The sequence below is a fragment of the Triticum dicoccoides genome, chromosome 3A (genome assembly GCF_002162155.2).
Source record: "Triticum dicoccoides isolate Atlit2015 ecotype Zavitan chromosome 3A, WEW_v2.0, whole genome shotgun sequence".
Classification (NCBI taxonomy): Eukaryota; Viridiplantae; Streptophyta; class Magnoliopsida; order Poales; family Poaceae; genus Triticum; species Triticum dicoccoides.
In genome coordinates, this window is record NC_041384.1 from 323421505 (window position 1) to 323443927 (window position 22423).

A 22423-nucleotide genomic window follows, 5' to 3' on the forward strand; every position below is an offset into this window, starting at 1 on the left:
ATTGTCACAATCAGTACATGGACACATGATGTAATCCGCATCACCAATTCTCCTCTTTGCACTTTCAGCCAAATTCATGAACTCTGTCACGCCACTGATAAAATCTGTAGTTTTTCCAATTCTTCATCCATTGAGATTGTTCCATCTGCAGCACACGATTGGTAATTAAAAAAACATTAATAGAAGGATTAACTATTGTCCAAAGATGTGTGCATAAATCACAAGGTTTTATTTTAATAATTACTAAGGGTGCTCCATGCTGTTATCCAGATGTGCTATGACAAAAATTAATGGCCAGTAAATTTACACGCAGAGTACTATTACAACACTACACTTAGGAATTGAATACCTAAATTTAGCCACTCACAAAAAGAATACCTTAATTAATTAGCCGCACGGCAACCTCCACCCAGCAGACAGACAAGCGCGACGCAGCGACACGCCAAGACAGCAGGGTCGAGGAGCGAAGCTTAGTGCGGCTGCCGCCTGAAGTTCGACCTCCACTATCCCACCATCGACCGTGATGGATGTGCTCGAATCACGCCACCGCCGACCTTGATGGTTGAGCTTCTCCTATCTCCCATCGCAGAACGAGGACTGACCTCCTATGACGCTGCCACCGCCCATCGACCGAGGATTGACCTCTTCTCCGATAGCCGCTGCCTAGGCCGCTGCTGCCATCTCATATGCAGAGTGGCTGTTTTTTACGGATATCCACAGAGCGGCTGTTTACACGCTATCTTACCGTAACTCAATTATATGGACAAGGTAGTACATCACATACGGTTATGTAACGACAACCATGTCTAACCTATGTTGTCTTCTCACACAGTTTGGTGCGGAAGTCCTATGTGACGTTGTAATACCTAACACAAATGACATGTACAAACTATGTGCCGTATATATACAACATATATATAGTGCCATTAGTAGTTCCCGATTGTTAGCATATCTCCATAGTTTCCCCATTCCCCCCTAATCCCTACATAGCCTCCAAATTCCCTCGCGTGGCGCTGACATTGGGGGAATGAAGACGAGTGGTGCTGATGGTTTCGATGCGGCTGCTCCTGCTTGTATCACTGCCACGACGGTTGTCACGGCAGATCACTTGCATAAGGTCATCAGAAGGCAGGTGTACTACAGATCTGAATCGTCCTGCCAGGTTCCAATCTATCCCGATCTTGGGTCTTAGTTTCACTGTCAAAGGGTGGTTCTTGCCAAGAACAACATTAATTTTTTTAGCCATGTTATGGACCACCACCCCTTCACAGGGTCTTGGGGCTGAAGCTGCCTCTGTCGTACCATCAAATTCAGCCTTCATCTTTCGGTATGGGTGATTATTCCGTAAGAACCTATGATGACACAAATACATTGTTTTGTGCGAGTTGGGAAGTCTTTTGCTAGCTGTCCTATCCATGCATGTGACACACCCTACATCTCCCCTTGTTTTCTGCCCCGATGTGTTGCCTAATGTCGGCATATCTTGAATGGTGTGCACCAGCATCGCATGTAGATCGAAAATATCCTTTCTGTAAAAATCATAACATTTTACAGCAGGCGCATCTATGCACACTGTCAGCAGTTCTTCTACTAGTAGCTGAAAGTAAATGTCAATGTCATTTCCAGGTTGCTTCAGGACTTGGATACTCATTGCCATCATAATGTATTTTTTCTTCATACACAACCAAGGAGCTAGGTTATATATGCACAGAAGCACCGACCATATGCTGTGATTGGTGCTCATATTGCCAAAAGGATTCATCCCGTCAGTACACTCCCCGAGCCATAGACTTGTAGGATTCTTGGGTAAGTTTTCAAACTTGTCGATTAATTCCCACCAAGCCCCATCTTTCGGGTGCCTCATAAACCTATCCGCAATTCGCTCATCATGATGCCACCGCAACCTCTTTGCCTCTCTAGGGTTTGCAAACAAATGCATCAACCTTGGAATTAAAGGCAAGTACCAAACAACCTTGAACGGGATTTCTGACTTGATCTCGTCGTCCAATGTGTACTTGTCCTTTGCTCTCTTGCACTTGTATCGTGCATGCTTGCATGTGGGACATGCACGAAAATCTTTGTACTCACCACAGTACAATATACAATCCTTCACACAAGAGTGTATCTTCTATACTTCAAGTTCCAATGGGCAAACAATTTTCTTCGCTTCATTCGTGCTTTTGGGGAGCATGTTATCTTTCGGAAGAATTTCTTTCAAAAGACCTAACATCTTTGTGAAGCCCTTGTTTGATAGACCATTTGCTGCTTTAAATCTGAGAAGCACCAGGGTGGCGCTCAACCTGGAATATTTATTTTTGCAACCTGGATATAATTCTTTCTTGGAGTCTGCATCAATGGTTGGGAGATCCTTGTACCCAATCATATCCTTTTCTGGGACCTCGAAATCTGCAATCATAGCAGCAAAATCTGGCATATCAAGATCATCGTCATCTGCGTGGATGTCTTGGTTTTCTAGTGGGAGTTTCGGCTTTCCGGTATTCCATTGCTAGCTTGACGCCTCTGCCTCAATGTTAGATTCAACATCCATGTGACACTGATCGGGGTTTGGCATCTCGCTGCCCTGGGTATCTTCATCCATGACCTCATCTTCACCATGTCTGGTCCAACATGTATATCCATCCATGAATCCCCTAGAGATTAAGTGCATATGGACATCTGCAACTTCATGTGACTCTGTATTGGCACAATCAGTACATGGACACATGATGTAATCCGCATCACCAATTCTCCTCTTTGCACTTTCAGCCAAATTCATGAACTCTGTCATGCCACTGATAAAATCTGCGGTTTTCCAATTCTTCATCCATTGAGATCGTTCCATCTGCAGCACACGATTGGTAATTAAAAGAAAACAACATTAATACAAGGATTAACTGTTGTCCAAAGATGTGTGCATAAATCACAATGTTTTATTTTAATAATTACTAAGGGCGCTCCATGCTGTTATCCAGATGTGCTATGACAAAAATTAATGGCCAGTAAATTTACACGCAGAGTACTATTACAACACTACACTTAGGAATTGAATACCTAAATTTAGCCACTCACGAAAAGAATACCTTAATTAATTAGCCGCGCGACAACCTCCACCCAACAGATAGACAAGCGCGACGCAGCGACACGCCAAGACAGCAGGGTCGAGGAGCGAAGCTTAGTGCGGCTGCCGCCTGAAGTTCGACCTCCACTATCCCGCCATTGACCGTGATGGATGTGCCCGAATCACGCCACCGCCGACCTCTATGGTTGAGCTACTCCTATCTCCCATCGCAGAACAAGGACTGACCTCCTATGATGCCACCACCGCCCATCGACCGAGGATTGACCTCTTCTCCGGTAGCCGCTGCCTAGGCCGCCGCTGCCATCTCTATATGCAGAGTGGCTATTTTTTACGGATATCCACAGAGCGGCTGTTTACACGCTATCTCACCGTAACTCAATTATATGGACAAGGTAGTACATCACATACGGTTATGTAACGGCAACCATGTCTAACCTACATTGTCTTCTCACATGGTTTGGTGAGGAAGTCCTATGTGACGTTGTAATACCTAACACAAACGACATGTACAAATAGTGTGCCGTATATATACAACATATATATAGTGCCATTAGTAGTTCCCGACCGTTAGCTTATCTCCACAGTTTCCCCATTCCCCCCCTAATCCCTACATAGCCTCCAAATTCCCTCACATGGCACTGACATTGGGGGAATGCAGACGAGTGGTGCTGATGGTTTCGGTGCGGCTGCTCCTGCTTGTATCGCCGCCACGACAGCTGTCACCGCCGAGCACTTGCATAAGGTCATCAGAAGGCAGGTGTACTACGGATCCGAATCGTCCTACCAGGTTCCAATCTACGGATCTAGATCAGAAGGCAGGTGTACTACGGCTCCTTGCTAAATCCATGCTGAATGACCCCCCCCCGCCCCCCGGAAAGCGATCTGCCGCCTGATCTGGAGCTTGACTTCAGACTCCCGCAACACGAGTTTGACTCCAAGTTTTACGCCACCGAGAAGTACCAAAAGGTGAGTTGTGTGCACGGGCACTCCCGCTCGACATGTATGCATGGAGGGATTCGACATTCGCAGGCGGTTTCTCAGTTGGCCCTTAGAGGTTAGTGCTAATTAAGTTCAACATTTTACTTCAGTTAGTGCCACCGTTCATCCGGAATACTATTTAACATTGGCAGGGATATGAGGCTCATGCCTTTATTAACTGGCTGGATGAAGAATGGCATGGCAGGGCTCGGAGTGTTATCACCAAGCTCACAGAAGATAACGTAAAGCTTAAGAAGAAGCTGGCTAATCTGGAATGTACAATCAATACGATGAAGCAAGAAAGAATCAATCACAGGCAACAGATGAAAGCAAGAGACAAGAAGGAACTAGCATGTGTAGTTGTGGTTGTCGCATTAGCCATGTTCTATGCGCTGTTTGCAATGATGATTATGGGTTCTGTTTGATAGTATTGCTAAAGTACATCTAGATGTGCTCTAAGTAACGCACATCTAGGTCCTATATATGCCATTGATGTTACGCGAAGATTCCTGCAGATATTTTACTTTGTCTTTTTTCTTTTCCTTTCTAGTTTTATTATTACTAGCTTTATCAATAAGAAGAGCTCAATGTATTGCTTGCCAACTGTCCTACTCCGTTTGTACCGGTACCGGTGCATAATCCCAAAACTCGTTCCTTGTTTTTGTCATGAAGAAGTAAACCAGCCAAATAGCCAATAGGAGTCCTGCGCAACCAACCCTAAAAAAAGGATTCCTGCGCAACCCCGGGAATTTGGAGCGACCGGGTACAATTAATTGCGGTTGATTATATCAGCGATTAGATAATACGTCAACCCCCGCTTTAATGCCCGCTTCAATTGGCAGTTCCTCTTCTCTACATACCCCACTTAAGTGTCCACCATCTTCATCGTCTCCAGCAGGCCGCGCTACACACTGGCACACACTCTGCAGCCATGTCGAGCGACAGCAAGGATGACAGTTCGGCCAACAGTCTGGCGCTTGATGATAGGTCAACATCGGAATCATCCCACTCGTCTTCCATGAGTCCGACGTCGAGCACCGACCTCGATTATATCCGGTTCATGGAAGGGACGCCGCCTCCGAAGTCATACGACAACCAGATGGATGAGGAGCCGTTGGATGACGAAGAAGAGGATGATGACGATGAGGAGGAGGAATGGTCGAATGAGGAGGAGGACGACGATGACGACGGTGGCGGCGATGAAAAGCCAACGGTCAGTGGCAAGAAGCTTCCTCGCCAAGACGATGTCGCGAGGCCATCCAACAAGAACAACAAGAAGAAGGACTAAATTAAGAAGATTGTATATATCTCTGTTTATCCTGTCAATCTCATCATACATGGTTAGTAATATGTATTCGACAAAGATCTTCTACATTATCGCCAACAGGTTGGTTTGTTGAACTGTGTGCCCTGACGAGCACACAATTCACAAAAAAGACCGTATGGGCTGTCTATAATGATCGCACACAATTCTGATTACCGACCTGTTTGCCGGGTATCACACACATCTTGTTACACCGAATCGTTTGTGTTCACCTCACTCATCGCAAACGGTTCATCGGACTGAACTGTATGCCGTATATTGCACACACCTTGATATGGCTGCCCATTTCTGTTGTTCTGTCTCATCGCAAACAGTTCGTACAGATCAACCGTATGCCCCTCATCGCACACGCAACTATAATCTGAACCGTGTTTGATGTATCATTCGTTGCAAATGTTTTGCATCATTTCTGATGGTTTTCATAAAAAAACATTTGCGATTATTGCATCACACATAGTTTCTCGAAGGGTATCTGTCGGTGTACAAAAAGAGGGATACACTTTTTGTACCCCTATAACTGTGCACGGGCAGTCTGAGCCATGGGCACCACCACACCAAGCAAGGCAAGGGAGGTGAGCCAGGGTAAAACCGAAGCTCAAGAGAACTAGAACAATGCCAAGGCCAAGACCACGAAGAGCAAAGGGGCCGAAGCGGACTCTCCCGGCAAGATCCCTGCCGGGAGACAGTTCTAGCAGCCCCGGCAAGACCCTTGCCGCGGCGACTCGTCCCGCGCCTACGGAGCAAACCACCCTTGAGTCCACTGCCCACAAAGTGTAAGGATTCGGGTGACATCCCCGTGGCGGCATGCAGATCTTTGTGAAGACATTCAAGATCAGATACGCACTAAGGAGACGACAACCCTTGGCGGGATCCCAGCCAAGGAAGACCATAAGGCCCCCGGCAAGCAGCTTGCCGGGGATGACAGCAGGCGCCTCGGCAAGACCCTTGCCGGGGCCCCGGCAAGGCCCTTCCCGAGGACACCCGCGGGGCCACCATTAGGCCCACGCCGACTAAACCTCCACCACCGCATGCATGCAGCTGCCGACCCAACCAGCTGGGCAGGCACCTGCGTGGCGGCATGCAGATCTTCGTGAAGACCCACCACTGCGCCACCTCAGCTGCCCGCCTACCTACGTGGCATCTCAGGCATCGCTGGCCAGGGTGCGTGTCGACACAAGAAGGAGCGGCGACGGACGAGACAGATCTCTCCCCCGTCCCCGATAAAGCAAGGACACCTAAGCAAGACGCATTAAATGCGCCTTGTCATGTAATGCGGGGGATAACCTCGCATCACTGTACCCTTTCCACCTCCTGTGTGCCACTGTGGCAACCCATTTTTCTATAAAAGGAGGCCTGAGGCGACCAGGAGAAGGATTCAGCCTTTTGGAGCTCCTCACGCCCCATAGCTAGCTCAAGAACACAGATATACAATCCACCAAAGCAGGAGTAGGGTTTTACGCATCCTCGCGGCCCGAACCTGGATAAACGAACCGTGTGCTACCTGTTAGATCTGCTCTTCTCACGACCCCGCGCCCCGCTAACCACAGTAGGGATTCTTGTGATCCCATAGGTGTCGTTCCCACCGACATCTCTGGTGCGCCAGGTAGGGGAAGTCTTTGACAGCGAGGTGCTTGCCGCCACCAGGCTCGAGGTTGTCGATGAGCCGGGCGTTGGCGGTGATGGTTCTCCAGAAGAGCAGCTTTTCCGCGCTATGGGGGCCAACTTCCGAAAACTCCACGCGCTCTACCGTGTCCGTCTGTACAAGGTTAAGTCCAGGACGGCAACGGTGGACCAGGCGGAGGTGGATTTCAAGGCGCGCATTGCTGAGACGCAGACCTGGTTCCACCAGACTCGCGAGGAGCAGAGGGCCTTTCAGGAGGAATTGGCCAAGCGCAATGTCGAGCTCACCATGAAGATGGCTGACATCGAGAGGGCCCAAGAAAAGGTGGCGAACTTGGCTGCCGCGGCCGAGGCCGTCCGGAACCAGCATCAATCCGCACTGGATTGCCAGGAAGAGGACCTCACCGTGTGTGAGGCGAAGCTTGCCGTAGCACTCCATGGCAGGGATGAGGAGCTCAAGGCCCTTATCGCGCGACGGACTCGCGATCTGGAGCAGAGGCACAAGGAGGCACTCGATGCCCAGGCTCTGGCCCATGCCGGCAAAGTAAGGGAGTTGGAGGTGGAGCAGGACAAGCTGAAGGAGCAGGCCCTCAAGCTGTCCAACGAGAAGAGCACTCTCAATAGCGCCTTGGTGGAGGCGCAAGGAGCGGTCAACAGCAGGGCTGGGGAGCTCTCCAAAGCGCAAAACTCCGTCAGAGATCTCAAGCTGAAGCTGGATGATCTCGAGAAGATGTTGTCGGAGAGCAGGGCTCAGGAGGAGACCTTGACCAGGAGTCTGGAGGAGGAGAAGCAGCTGCGGGCGAACGAGGCCGCCTCCCACTAGGAATATGTGGCGGGAGAGAACAGATGGATCAGCCGTCTGGAGGACGTCGCCGGCAGGGTCACCTCGCATTTGGCCACCATGGGCTGCCAAACGTGAGGTACGCCCCTGAACGCAGCGGGACCGTCAACACCAAGCTGACCCTGTTCTTCGAGGGCGTCCTTGGAGCCTTGGCTTATCTTCACTCCAACCGAGCGGCCACGTTGGCCGGGGAAGCCCGGCGACTTTGCCGGGGGGTCATGACCAAGGTCCTCACCAAGATGGCGTACTGGAATCCCGACCTCGACTTCGATGCCGCGATGGATAGCTTGCCGGATGGTATTGACCTCACGGTGCTCAAGGAGCGCATCAAGCCCGTCATCAGCAGCATCGACGAAATCAAGAGGGTGGAAGGCCAGCGCCGGGATTAGGCATCCCGTTCTTCACCGCCGCTGCAGGTTCACGACCAAGACAAATTTCATCTTTAGTTAGAACCGCAGCAATGATGTGATGTAATATAACTTTGCAGTACTTTTGGAATTATGCATGTTAGTTTCCTGTTTGTTGCCTCTTTGTACGTCCACCCTATGCCAGCTGGGTAAGCTTGCCGGCGCAGAAACCCAAGGCGGCGTCTTGGGGATGGGTCCCCATTGGCCTGCCGGGTGAGCGTGCTGCAGGGTGAGCCACCTTACCACCTTTGACGCAGCCGCTCGAACTATCGAGTTTGACTCGAGTCAGAGTCGAGAGCCTTGCCAATTGCGGAAGGCTACCCTACCATTTTCAACGCAGCCATTTGAACTGTTGAGCGGACACGAAACAGAACAAAGGCATTGCCGATCGGGGAAGGCCCCATTTGCGTACAGGTTTCTTTTTGTACAAAGAACGACAACTCCGAGGATAATAACTTTATATAATAGAATGGAAATATCCGGGGTCCAATGTAACTTAGCTTCTGTTTGTAGTCGCTCGAGCGCTGATCTTCCGGCCTCCTTCCCTCTCCAAGAGCCACGAAGATAAAGGAGTGCTGGGCTGATTGCTAGAGCCAATTCTCACCACTGCGCCCCCTACCTGGCACGCCAGAGATGTCGGTGGGAACGACACCTATGGGATCACAAGAATCCCTACTATGGTTAGCGGGGTGCAGGGTCGTGAGAAGAGCGGATCTAACAGGTAGCACACGGTTCGTTTATCCAGGTTCGGGCCGCGAGGATGCGTAAAACCGTAATCCTGCTTTGGTGGATTGTATATATGTGTTCTTGAGCTAGCTATGGGGTGTGAGGAGCTCCAAAAAGCCGAATCCTTCTCATGGTCGCCTCGGGCCTCCTTTTATAGAAAAAGGGGTTGCCACAGTGGCACACAGGAGGTGGAAAGGGTACAGTGATGTGAGGTTATCCCTCGCATTACATGACAAAGCGCATTTAATGCGTCTTGCTTAGGTGTCCTTGCTTTATCGGGGACGGGGGAGAGATCTGTCTCGTCCATTGCCGCTCCTTCTTGTGTCAACACGCGCCCTGGCCAGCGATGCCTGAGATGCCACGTAGGTAGGTGGGCAGCTGAGGTGGCGCAGTGGTGGGTCTTCATGAAGATCTGCATGCCGCCACGCAGGTGCCTGCCCAGCTGGTTGGGTCGGCAGATGCATGCATGCGGTGGTGGAGGTTTAGTCGGCGTGGGCCTGATGGTGGCCCCGTGGGTGTCCTCGGGAAGGGCCTTGCCGGGGCCCCGGCAAGGGTCTTGCCGAGGCGCCTGCTGTCATCCCCAGCAGGGCGCTTGCCGGGGGCCTTGTGGTCTTCCTCGGCTGGGATCCCGCCAAGGGTTGTCGTCTCCTTAGTGCGTATCTGATCTTGAATGTCTTCAGAAAGATCTGCATGCCGCCACAGGGATGTCTCCCGAATCCTTGCCCTTTGGGGGCAGTGGACTCAAGGGTGGTATGCTCCGTAGGCGCGGGACGAGTCGCCGCGGCAAGGGTCTTGCCGGGGCTGCTATAACTGTCTCCCGACAAGGATATTGCATGAAGGTGTGACTTGTAAACTGCGTGCCGTTGTCGGTGATAACCCTATTGGGTACACCAAAACGGCACACCAATCCTTTGAAGACCTTTGACAGACTGCGCAAGAGTGGAAGGCGCTGGATTGATGAATTGCCGGCGGTTCTTTGGTCAATCAGAACGACACCAAATCGAGCCACCGGCCAGACACCCTTTGCCCTGGTATACGGGGCAGAAGCAGTTCTCCCCATGGAACTCATATACGGGTCACCTCGAGTAGTCGCTTATGACGAGCTTGAGCAAGAGCAATTGCGGCAAGATGACACAACGCTCCTTGAGGAAGATCGTCTTCGGGCGGCTGTGAGAGCAGTGCTCTACCAGCAAGCCTTACGCCGCTACCATAGCCGAAAAGTTCATGCCTGAAGCTTTGAGGAAGGCGACCTTGTTCTTCGGCGCGTTCAATTGGCCAAGAATTCCAACAAGTTGACGCCAAAGTGGGAAGGCCCTTATCGGGTAATACGAGTCACCAGGCCCGGCGCAGTCCGCCTGGAGACCGAAGATGCCGTTCCGGTGAGTAACTCCTGGAACATTGAGCATCTTTGCAAGTTTTACCCGTGAGGCGTGGCTTGCCGGGCCCCCCGGCAAGCCACCTTTCGTACGAGCCTTGCCAATGACGCATGTAACCCTCTGTACAAAGCCAGGCGCAGACCCTGAGCATAAATAAATGAAGCGCTGGTGCCCTAAGTTATAGCATGCATGCTAGGTCATGTCTCGTCCTTGGTTAGGGTTGATAGTGCTTAGCGGTGACTAACCCCTAGCTTAGAGGTCGAGTGTGCGTCTCTTTGTCTTTCTTTTGTCTTCTTTGGTTCACAGGACACACAGATATCCGTGCCGAACCACTTGGGGAGGGAAAAAAAGAGGAACAGACCAGCATCTAGCCCCCGGCAAGCCAGTATTGCCGGGGGCTGCAAGAGCAAAGATTCACCCACGGTGAACCGGGGTTGCCGGGGACTGCAGCTTCAGATAAGTTCTTCATCCAGTATCATGCATTCCATTATGGACTGAGGTATGTGAAACCTCGTTTTCCCCTAAGCTACCGTGGTCCCATAACTCTAGGCCCTAGGGCTCGTTCCTAGGGCCAAGTTTGGTTGTAGTCGCGACAGCGAAAGGATGAAACAAGGAGCCTGAACCCGCCTCATCCCTGCCTCCGCCGAAGGCGCGAGGAAGGTCGAGTGAAGTGGGGAGACGGCAAGGCCTATTGCGGGGCAAGGAAATGTTTATCTTGAAGATATGAAGGATTTACTCCTTGTCGTGGGTTCCACCCGCAAACAAATGACCCAGCAAGCATCCCTTTTTCATTAAAAAAACATTCCACTCAGGTACAGTCCATAGGGAATGAAAAACATGAATGATGGGATTACAAGTTTTAAATTCAGCAAATGCCCGAAGGCTTACGAACTAAAAAGAGATAAGGTGCCCGTAATCCCTTTCTTGTCCCTCTCCTCAAGAGGCAGGTCAAGGAGGCGAAAGGACAAAAGGAGCACCTAGGCGAGCTACGGGTGGCAGAAGACACCAAGAGAACATCTTGGTGGCCGTCCAAAGGCTGGATGGTGATGGCGGCGCCAGAAGCAGAGCTCAAAGACGAGGTGGCAGGACGTCACCACGCGTCGAAGGCATCGGTGCCCGCGTACTCCGACTTGACGGCCTTGCCGCCCTCCCTCTTCATCTTCCGTAGCCTCCCAACGCCAGCCACCGAAGGAGACGACCCCAAGAAGTTCAAGGAGCCGGCGACGCGGATGATGGGGTCGCCGGTGCCGCACGGAGCGGCACCCGACACCTAATCGGACCCGTCATCCCGCCGCCTCCTACCCTCGTCGTCGTTGCCGCTATCCTCGTCGTCACTCCCGCCCGAGGAGGAGTCTTCACTATCAGAAGAGCTCTCCACGCAACACCTTGCACGGGTCCCAAAGCACCCGAAGACCTTGACGGAGAGAAGGCCACCCTCCATCAGCTTAAAATGGAGAGTGAGCCCCTCCGTCAAGCGGTGGATATGAGCAAACGTCTTCCATCCCCGACAAAGATACATCACGTGAGGGGCGGGGAAGTCAACGTGGACCCGCGTGCCACTGATCCCGCAGCCCCTCATGTGCAGCCGCAACGATTCCGGCAGATCCAACTCCATCTCCCGCTCAAATGGAGTCGGGAGACGAAGGCGATGGCGTGGCGGCCGGTGCAGCCTGACAAAGAACTCACAAGGGTCATTGCCAACATGGCCCTCCATTGGAGGAGGAGCTGCTGGTGGAGGCAAGGCCGGCACGCCGCCCCGTCCTCCTCTTCCCCGAGTGCCCCGGCCTCGCCCACGGCCTCGCCCCCTCCCCCTTCCCCTCGTGGCTGGCTCTGCCACCGCAGGCGCAGGGGAAGGAGGGACGCGTTGTCGAGCGGCGACCCTCGCCGCCACTATTGAAGGACGGGATTCCCTCTCTCCATGACGGATGGAAGGGAGGAGCAGAAGCTGAAGGAAGAAGAAGATGAAAGAATGCGGGACGCCATCCCCCCTCCCGCTCTTTATAAAGTATCGGGGTTGGGGCTCGGCCGCCCCGCTCGGCCAATCAAGATACGGAAGGCGCAAGGAGCCAGGACCGACCCACCGCCCCAACCAGCGATGGCCCGATTTCCCGCCTCCACCGTTTACCACCCCAGGCGCATGGGAGACACGTGGCGGACGTGTAGAACCGAGGGGACGGGTGAGACGACCACTCCCCACCCCGTGATCGTGGGGAGTGGACGCCTTGAAGACGGCGCCTCAGCCCCATTCAGTAAATGGGCCACGTCTCCACGCCTCCCTCCATTTATGGGGAAGCCGCGAACCGCCCATTTACTACGATGTGACGCATGCCTGCGGGAACCAACCCCACGAATGCCGCCCACATCACACGCGCCTCCTAACGCCGCGCCACGCACGAGAGTCGTGGGAAGTGCAGCGCGCGAAGAACCTTACCGCGGTAAAAACCGCCCCGCCTACCCGCGCACCGTTTTTGGGCCTAGCCCAACAACACGTTGCGCTTATGTGTGGCCCAGGCCCGGGGGCTCCTGTTGGTATACAAAAAGAGGGGTACACTTTTTGTACCCCTATAACTGTGCACGGGCAGTCTGAGCCACGGGCACCACCACACCAAGCAAGGCAAGGGAGGTGAGCCAGGGTAAGACCAAAGGTCAAGAGAACTAGAACAACGCCAAGGCCAAGACCACGAAGAGCAAAGGGGACGAAGCGGACTCTCCCGGCAAGATCCTTGTCGGGAGACAGTTCTAGCAGCCCCGGCAAGACCCTTGCCACGGCGACTCGTCCCGCGCCTACGGAGCAAACCACCCTTGAGTCCACTGCCCCCAAAGGGCAAGGATTCGGGAGACATCCCCGTGGCGGCATGCAGATCTTTGTGAAGACATTCAAGATCAGATATGCACTAAGGAGACGACAACCCTTGGCGGGATCCCAGCCGAGGAAGACCACAAGGCCCCCGGCAAGCGCCTTGCCGGGGATGACAGCAGACGCCTCGGCAAGACCCTTGTCGTGGCCCCAGCAAGGCCCTTCCCGAGGACACCCGCGGGGCCACCATCAGTCCCACACCGACTAAACCTCCACCACCGCATGCATGCAGCTGCCGACCCAACCAGCTGGGCAGGCACCTGCGTGGCGGCATGCAGATCTTCGTGAAGACCCACCACTGCGCCACCTCAGCTGCCCGCCTACCTACGTGGCATCTCAGGCATCGCTGGCCAGGGCGCGTGTCGACACAAGAAGGAGCGGTGACGGACGAGACTAATCTCTCCCCCGTTCCCGATAAAGCAAGGACACCTAAGCAAGACGCATTAAATGCGCCTTGTCATGTAATGCGAGGGATAACCTCGCATCATTGTACCCTTTCCACCTCCTGTGTGCCACTGTGGCAACCCCTTTTTCTATAAAAGGAGGCCCGAGGCGACCAGGAGAAGGATTCGGCTTTTTGGAGCTCCTCACGCCCCATAGCTAGCTCAAGAACACAGATATACAATCCACCAAAGCAGGAGTAGGGTTTTAGGCATCCTCGCGGCCTGAACCTGGATAAACGAACCGTGTGCTACCTGTTAGATCCGCTCTTCTCACGACCCCGCGCCCCGCTAACCACAGTAGGGATTCTTGTGATCCCATAGGTGTCGTTCCCACCGACAGTCTCTGACCGTAGTGTCGCATTAGCAGCATCCTGCAGTAGTGGTTATTCCTCTAATAATTATGATAATTCCTACAAAAATTCTTTTGGAAATTATAACAAGATGCCCTCTGATTTTAAGAATAGTGTTAAAGAATTAATGAGTTCACAAAAGAGTTTCAATGCTTTGGTTGAAGAGAAACTGCTTAACATAGATTATTTGGCTAGGAACGTTGATAGAATTTCTCTTGAAATTGATTCTTTGAAAATTAGATCTATTTCAGCCAAGCATGATATTAATGAATCTCTTAAAGCTATGAGGATTTCTATTGATGAATGCAAAGGAAGAACCGCTAAGGTGCGTGCTAAGCGAGATTGGTTTGTAAAAACGTGTTCTTCTAGTTTTCGTGAAAATGATGATGAAGATCTTAAAGTGATTGATGTGAATACTATTGAATCTTCTTTTCCAAAATAAATCTTGATAAAGATGCGACTGAAGATGAGTCCACTTTAGCTAGAAGGCGTCCCAATGATTCGGAGTTTATAGATCTTGATGCAAAAATTGACAAAAGTGGGATTGGAGAGGTCAAAACTTTAAGTAGCAATGAACCTAGTCTTTTGGATTTCAAGGAATTTAATTATGATAATTGTTCTTTAATAGATTGTATTTCCTTAGTGCAATCCATGTTGAATTCTCCTCATGCTTATAATCAAAATAAATGTTTTACTAAACATATCATTGATGCCATGATGAAATATTTTGAAGAAAAACTTGAATTGGAAGTTTCTATTCCTAGAAAACTTTATGATGAGTGGGAACCTACTATTAAGATTAAGATTAAATATTATGAGTGTCATGCTTTGTGTGATTTGAGTGCTACCATTTCCACGATTCCAAAAACTTTATGTGATGTGTTTGGTTTCCGTGAATTTGATGATTGTTCTTTAAATTTGCATCTTGGGGATTCCATTATTAAGAAATCTATGGGAAGGATTAACAATATTCTTATTGTTGCAAATATGAATTATGTGCCCATAGATTTCATTGTTCTTGATATAGATTGCAATCCTACATGTCCTATTATTCTTGATAGACCTTTCCTTAGAATGATTGGTGCAATTATTGATATGAAAGAAGGAAACATTAGATTTCAATATCCATTAAGGAAGGGCATGGAACACTTTCCTAGAAAGAAAATTAAGTTGCCATATGAATCTATTATGAGGGATACTTATGGATTGCATACCAAAGATGACAATACGTAGATCTATGTTTTTGTGCCTAGTTAAGGGCGTTAAACAATAGCGCTTGTTGGGAGGCAAACCAATTTTTTTCTTGATTTTTAGGTTCTGTTTTGCAATAAATAATTCATCTAGACTCTGGTTAGATGTGTTTTGTGTTTTAATTACTGTTTATGCCAAGTAAGATCTTTGGGATAGCTTACGATGATAGTTGATTTGATCTTGCTGAAAAACTGAAACTTTTGCACTCAGGAAAATAATTCTCATTATTAACAAGTGCGTGATAAAATACTGATTCTTTTTGGAGAATATTAAGATACAAATTGCATTTGCTGCCCTAATTTTCAGAATTTTTGGAGTTATAGAAGTATTCGAGAGTTACAGATTACTACAGAATGTTCTGTTTTTGACAGATTCTGTTTTATTTGTGTTGTTTACCTATTTTGATGAATCTATGGGTAGTATAGGGAGGGGTATGAACCATGCAGAAGATAGAATACACTATATATTTCACCAATTTAAATAAATAATGAGTTCACAACAGTACCAAAAGTGGTGATTTATTTTCTTATACTAACGGATCTCATGAGATTTTCTGTTGAGTTTTGTGTTGTGAAGTTTTCAAGTTTTGGGTAAGAATTTAATGGACTATGGAATAAGGAGTGGCAAGAGCCTAAGCTTGGGGATGCTCAAGGAATCCCAAGGTAATATTCAAGGACAACCAAGATCCTAAGCATGGGGATGCCCCGGTAGACATCTTGATATACTAACAGATCTCATGATATGTGTTGCTTGTAGCGTCTTATATGATATGAGTCTTTGATTTTTTTGTTTGCCACAATCATCCTTTCTGTACACACCTTTTGAGAGGGACATGCATGAATCGTGATTTATTAGAATACTCTATGTGCTTCACTTGTATCTTTTGAGCTAGGCAATCTTGCTTTATGTCACAGCCCTAGCTAGTCACTGCTTGTCCTTGCATCAATCATCTTGCATCATGTTTAAATTCATGAATTTGAATTGGGGAAAGTGGAAAGCCTCAGAAATCATTTCAAAAAAATGATCAACTTTAAATATTGCTTCAAATAAACCCAAGAAAATGTTCCTGTTAAGCTATAAAAATATTGGCAAGAGGTAAAATTCAAACCAATATTTTTGAAGTTTTAGAAATGTTTATTTTGGACATTTGAGTTAATTCAATAATTATTTGCATTTGATTTATATTTGTTATATATTAAATATAACTCCAATAATTCTGAAAGTTTGTGAGTGGCTTCGAATACTTTGTATGAAGCCACATAAATATTTTCAGAAGCTACAAAAATGATTTGGGTTGAAAATCAAATCAAAACAGAGTTAAAGAAAATAGAAAACTTAAAGAATTAGAAGGAGAGAGAGAAAGAAACTTCACCTGGGCCTTACCTGGCACTGTTGGCCTGCTACTGTTAAGGCCCAGCCAATTAGGCGCTGCCCTGTCGTCTTTTTCCGACGCCAGTAGGAGCTGTTGCGTGTCGACGGGCGCAGCCACCCCTGGCCACCTCCTGCTTGCCACCGAGGCGCCCCGAGCCTACCAGACGCGTCTGGAGACACCCCGCAACCCTCTCGGCCTCTCCCTCTCTCCCTGGACCCCCTCCTTCTCTGCTCCCTCCCCCGAGCACACTCGAACACGCCGACGAGTACCGCCGCATCCATCGGCCCTCCCTCGCCCATCGACCGTGTCCAGAAGAACCGTCACGGTCTGCTACGTCGTCTTGCCCGAGCCCTGAGCACTCGCGCGCCTCGATGAGACCACCCCGACCTCGTCTTCGTCGTTCGGTCGCCGAGATCACTGGCGACCTCCCGTCCTCATCAGCCCCTCCCCGAGCTCACCGACTCGCTCGTCGTGTTCTACGTGAGCTTCTGATCATCCTCCCCCTCTCCATTCTCTCTTGCACTCCTTAGCCGCCACGCCCCTCTTGCCCGACTGCGCCGCCGCCTGCACTCGCCGCCGACATGACTCCAACAACCATTTGGTCCGGGCGTCGTGTCCAACACACTTGCTACCTCGCGTAGCCGCTGTAGGGGTCACACACGCGCTTCAATGGCCACTGCTTCTGCATCACCGCGCTCACCCGAACGCCGGCGCCACCCCGAGCTAGTTTCCGGCGAGCTCCGACCGTCCCTGCTGCCACCACATGTCGCGCTGGATGCGGGTGAGGTCCAGCTCCCCGCAGCTGCCCTCGCCTGCTCGTTTGGGCGTCGGGGAAGCAATCCCGACGCGCTCCGCCGCGTCTGGACTCGCCGGCGGCTAAACGCTGGCGACCGCTGACCCGTTAACCAGCGTGGGTTGACCCCATTGCCCGGTTTGACCTCCCCCTCTCTCTCACCGACTAGGGGCTTCACCCACTAATTACTTTAGTTAGCACTAATTAACAAGTTAGGTTAGTTACTACAGTCACTGACTAGTGGGCCCTGCCTAGTTAGTTAGGGCTAACTAACTTAGTTAGGTGACTAGGTCACTGACCAGTGGGTCCCACTGGCTAGGTTTGACCTGGTCGACTCATGTTGACTGCTGGCGTCACCCTGATGTAGTGATGATGCAATAATGTAATTTCTGGAGTAAAAACAACTCTGGAAATTCCTGAAATTGATTTAAACTTGAAAATTTCATAGTAATTCAACCATAACTCAGATGAAGATAATTTATATATGAAAAATGATCATAAAAATGCAATCTATCCATCTGTACTGGGTTTATGCATGTTTAAACAACTTAACCTTTCTGTTTAGATCAAAACATGATAATGCACTTTATAAGTTCTTAATTTGAATTTGAATTTGAACCTTTGGTTCAGATCAACTCAAACCCTATTGTTCTTAGCTGCATTAGCTCAAATCACAGCACATTGACATGTCATGATCATGCATCATATTGTGCATTGCATTGATTATGTTCTTTCTCTGTTGCCAGTGTTGTTCCCATCGGTAGTCGTTGTTCTGACACTGTGATCGATGACCAATGAAGAGTTATACCTTTCCCCTGCATGACCTGTCATTTCCACAGTAAATAGATGAAACCCACTAGCATGAGTAGGAGTTGTTTGAGCCCTGACGTGCCTAGTCATTCATGCTTGTTTGTCATGCCTGCTATTGCTTAGAGTTATGTCAGGTCTGATTCATCGGGGATGAATTGGAAAGTTGTAAACATGTCCTACTGTGTGTGAGCTAAGTGTGTTGAACACGATTTGGTAAAGGTATCGATGAGAGGCCATGTAGGAGTACATGGTGGGTTGTTTCATAGGAACCGTCCTTAAGCACCGAGATCTGTATGTGTGATTTAAGAACCAGTTACTACCATGCATTGGGATCCTTAATTGACCCTCTCGGCTTCTTAACCACCCTAGTCCTTTGTCTAGGAGTTGCAACTAGTTTCTGGTGTTTGTAGGATATGTGTTGGTGGCCGTGCATAGCGCTGACCCTAGGGGTGGGCTATGATGGAGTAGATACACCATGGTCGGGCATGCCAGGCGCCAGGTTTGGGGCTTGGGAACCCTGTACACATTATTCGGGGCCGTATGTGGAAACCTCGGCCGGACTCCCTGCGGATGGAACCTGGATAGGCGATGAACCTGGACTGGAGACTTGAGTGTTTTAGGTAGGCCGTGGCCGACACCCTCGTTGGGCTTCCGCTTGAAGGTTGCCGAGTACATGTCGTGTAAACGGCGGTAAGTGGTGAGAGCGTGTATGAAGAAGTACACCCCTGCAGGGTTAACATCATCTATTCAAATAGCCACGTCCGTGGTAAAGGACTACTTAGTTGCCTGTACAGCTCATAGACAAGTGAAACTAGATACTCTAAAATGCGCAAGATAAGCGTGAGTGCTATGGATGGCGTTCTCGTAGGGAGACGGGAGCAGATCCATAGTGGTGTATTGATATGGTGAATATGTGGACTCGTGTGCGCCACCTCAAAGAGTTATTTGCAGCAGTAATTCAGGTTAGCCACTGAGTCAAAGCTGGCTTGGTGCAGTTAAACCCCACCATCCCTTTGTTGATAATGACGCATATGTAGTTAGTTCTGATGTAAGTCTTGCTGGGTACATTTGTACTCACGTTTGCTTAATTTATGTTTTGCAGAGAGACTTTAGTCTCGCTAGTAGTTCCGTGTGGACTTCGATGTTTAGCTCGATACCTCAGCTATGATCTTGTGCCCTCGGCAGGATCTGGTAGATAGTCATGCTTCTCAGCCTTCTTCATTTGTAGATGTCTGTACTCAGTCAAGTTAAGCTTCCGCATGTGCTTATGGCTTGTATGCTCTGTATGTTGGGTCATGAGACCCATGTTTGTAATACTTGGCTCCTCGGAGCCTAATGAATACATACTTGAGTCATAGAGTTATGTTGTGATGCCATGTTGTATTTACACATATCGAGCATATTGTGTGTATGGTTGAAATGCTTGGTATGTGTGGGATCTGACAACCTAGTTGTTTATCTTTGGTAGCCTCTCTTATGGGGAAATGTAGTCTTCTGCTTCCATGAGCCATAGTAGTTTGCTACAGCCCGGTTCACCGGAGTCCTACTACCCCAGCACTACTGCTCCGGAACCCTTGACTGGCCGGCATGTGATTCACTTTGTTCCTGTGTCTGTCCCTTCGGGGAAATGTCACGCATGACATCCGGAGTCCTGCCTAGCCTGCTACAGCCCGGGTTCCCAGAGTCCTGTTAGCTTAGTGCTACAGCCCGGATTCGCACGCTGCTAACTGACATGCTCGATGTTGATTCATGTATGCATGTCCTCGTAAGTTAGTGCCACTTTGGGTTCATGACTAGTCATGTCGGCCTTGGTTCTCTGTCATATGGATGCTAGCGACACTATCATATACGTGAGCCAAAAGGCAAAAATGGCCCTAGGCCATGGTAAGGCGACACCCGTGGGAATACCGTGCGTGAGGCTGCAAAGTGATATGAGGCATTACATGCCAGATCGGTGCGACCTAGGATCGGGGTCCTAACACTCTAGTGCTTCACTTATATATTTTTAGAGCATGTCGGTGGCTTTATTTTAGAGAAATTGTTGAACTCTCATGCTTCACTTATATTATTTTTAGAGTCTTTCTAAACAACATGGTAATTTTCTTTGGTTATGAATTTAGCCCTAGTATGATAGTCATCCAAGAGGAATATAATAAAAACTTTCATATAAAGTGCATTGAATACTATATGAAGTTTGATTCCTTCTGATTGTTTTGAGATATGAGGATGATAATATTAGAGTCATGCTAGTGAGTAATTGTGGATTATAGAAATAGTAGTGTTGAAGTTTGTGATTCCCGTAGCATGCACGTATGGTGAACCGTTATGTAACGAAGTTGGAGCATGAGGTATTTTTTTATTGTCTTCCTTATGAGTGGCGGTCGGGGACGAGCGATGGTATTTTCCTACCAATCCATTCCCCTAGGAGCATGCATGTAGTACCTTGTTTCAATGACTAATAGATTTTTGCAATAAGTATGTTAGTTATTTATGACTAATGTTGAGTCCATGGATTGTATGCACTCTCACCCTTCCACCATTGCTAGCCTCTCTAGTATCGCACAACATTCACCGGTACCATACACCCACCATATGCCTTCCTCAAAAGAGCCACCATACCTACCTATTATGGCATTTCCATAGCCATTCCAAGATATATTGCCATGCAACTTTCCACCATTTTGTTTATTATGACACGCTTCATCATTCTCATATTGCTTTGCATGATCATGTAGTTGTCATCGTATTTTGTGGCAAAGCCACTATTCATCATTTTTATACATGTCGCTCTTGAGTCATTGCATATCCCGGTACAACGCCGGAGGCATTCATATAGAGTCATATTTTGTTCTAAGTATTGAGTTGTAAGTAAATAAAAGTGTGATGATCTTCATTATTAGAGCATTGTCCCATGTGAGGAAAAATAAATAAAAGAGGCCAAAGAAGCCAAAAAAGAGGCTAAAGAAGCCAAACATAATATAAAAAATGTGAGAAAAGAGAGAAGGGGCAATGTTACTATCCTTTTTCCACACTTGTGCTTCAAAGTAGCACCATGATCTTCATGATAGAGAGTCTCCTATGTTGTCACTTTCATATACTAGTGGGAATTTTTCATTATAGAACTTGGCTTGTATATTCCAACGATGGGCTTCCTCCAATTGCCCTAGGTCTTCATGAGCAAGCAAGTTGGATGCACATCCACTTAGTTTCTTTTTGAGCTTTCATAAACTTATAGCTCTAGTGCATCTGTTGCATGGCAATCCCTACTCACTCGCATTGATATCTGTTGATGGGCACATCCATAGCCCGTCGATACGCCTAGTTGATGTGAGACTATCTCCTTCTTTTTTTTCTTCTCCGCAACCACCATATTCTATTCCACCTATAGTGCTATGTCCATGGCTCACACTCATGTATTGCCTGAAAGTTGAAAAAGTTTGAGAACATCGAAAGTATGAAACAATTACTTGGCTTATCATCGGGGTTGTGCATGATTTGAATATTTTGTGTGATGAAGATGGAGCATAGCCAGACTACATGATTTTGTAGGGATAATTTTCTTTGGCCATGTTATTTTGAGAAGACATGATTGCCTTGTTAGTATGCTTGAAGTATTATCGTTTTATGTCAATATTAAACTTTTGTTTTGAATCTTATGGATCTGAACATCCATGCAACAATAAAGAAAATTACATGGATAAATATGTTAGGTAGCATTCCACATCAAAAATTCTTTTTTTATCATTTACCTACTCGAGGACGGAGGGCATCTACATCAACTCTATTGCCCTTCAGATGAAGCGTCGGTAGTTTACCTCAGACCTATGGGTCCATAGCTAGTAGCTAGATGGCTTCTTCTCTCTCATTGATTCTCAATACCATGTTCTCCTCGATGTTCTTGAATATCTATCCAATGTAATCTTCTTTTGCAGTGTGTTTGTCGAGATGCGATGAATTGTGGATTTATGATCATCTTATCTATGAATATTATTTGAATCTTCTCTGAAGTCTTATATGCATGATTGGATATCTTTGTATTTCTCTTTGAATTAGCAGTTTGGTTTGGCCAGCTAGATTGGTTTTTCTTGCAATGGGAGAGGTGCTTAGCTTTGGGTTCAATCTTGCGGTGTCCTCACCTAGTGACAAAGTAGGGGTAGCGAGGCACGTATTGTATTGTTGCCATCAAGGATAAAAAG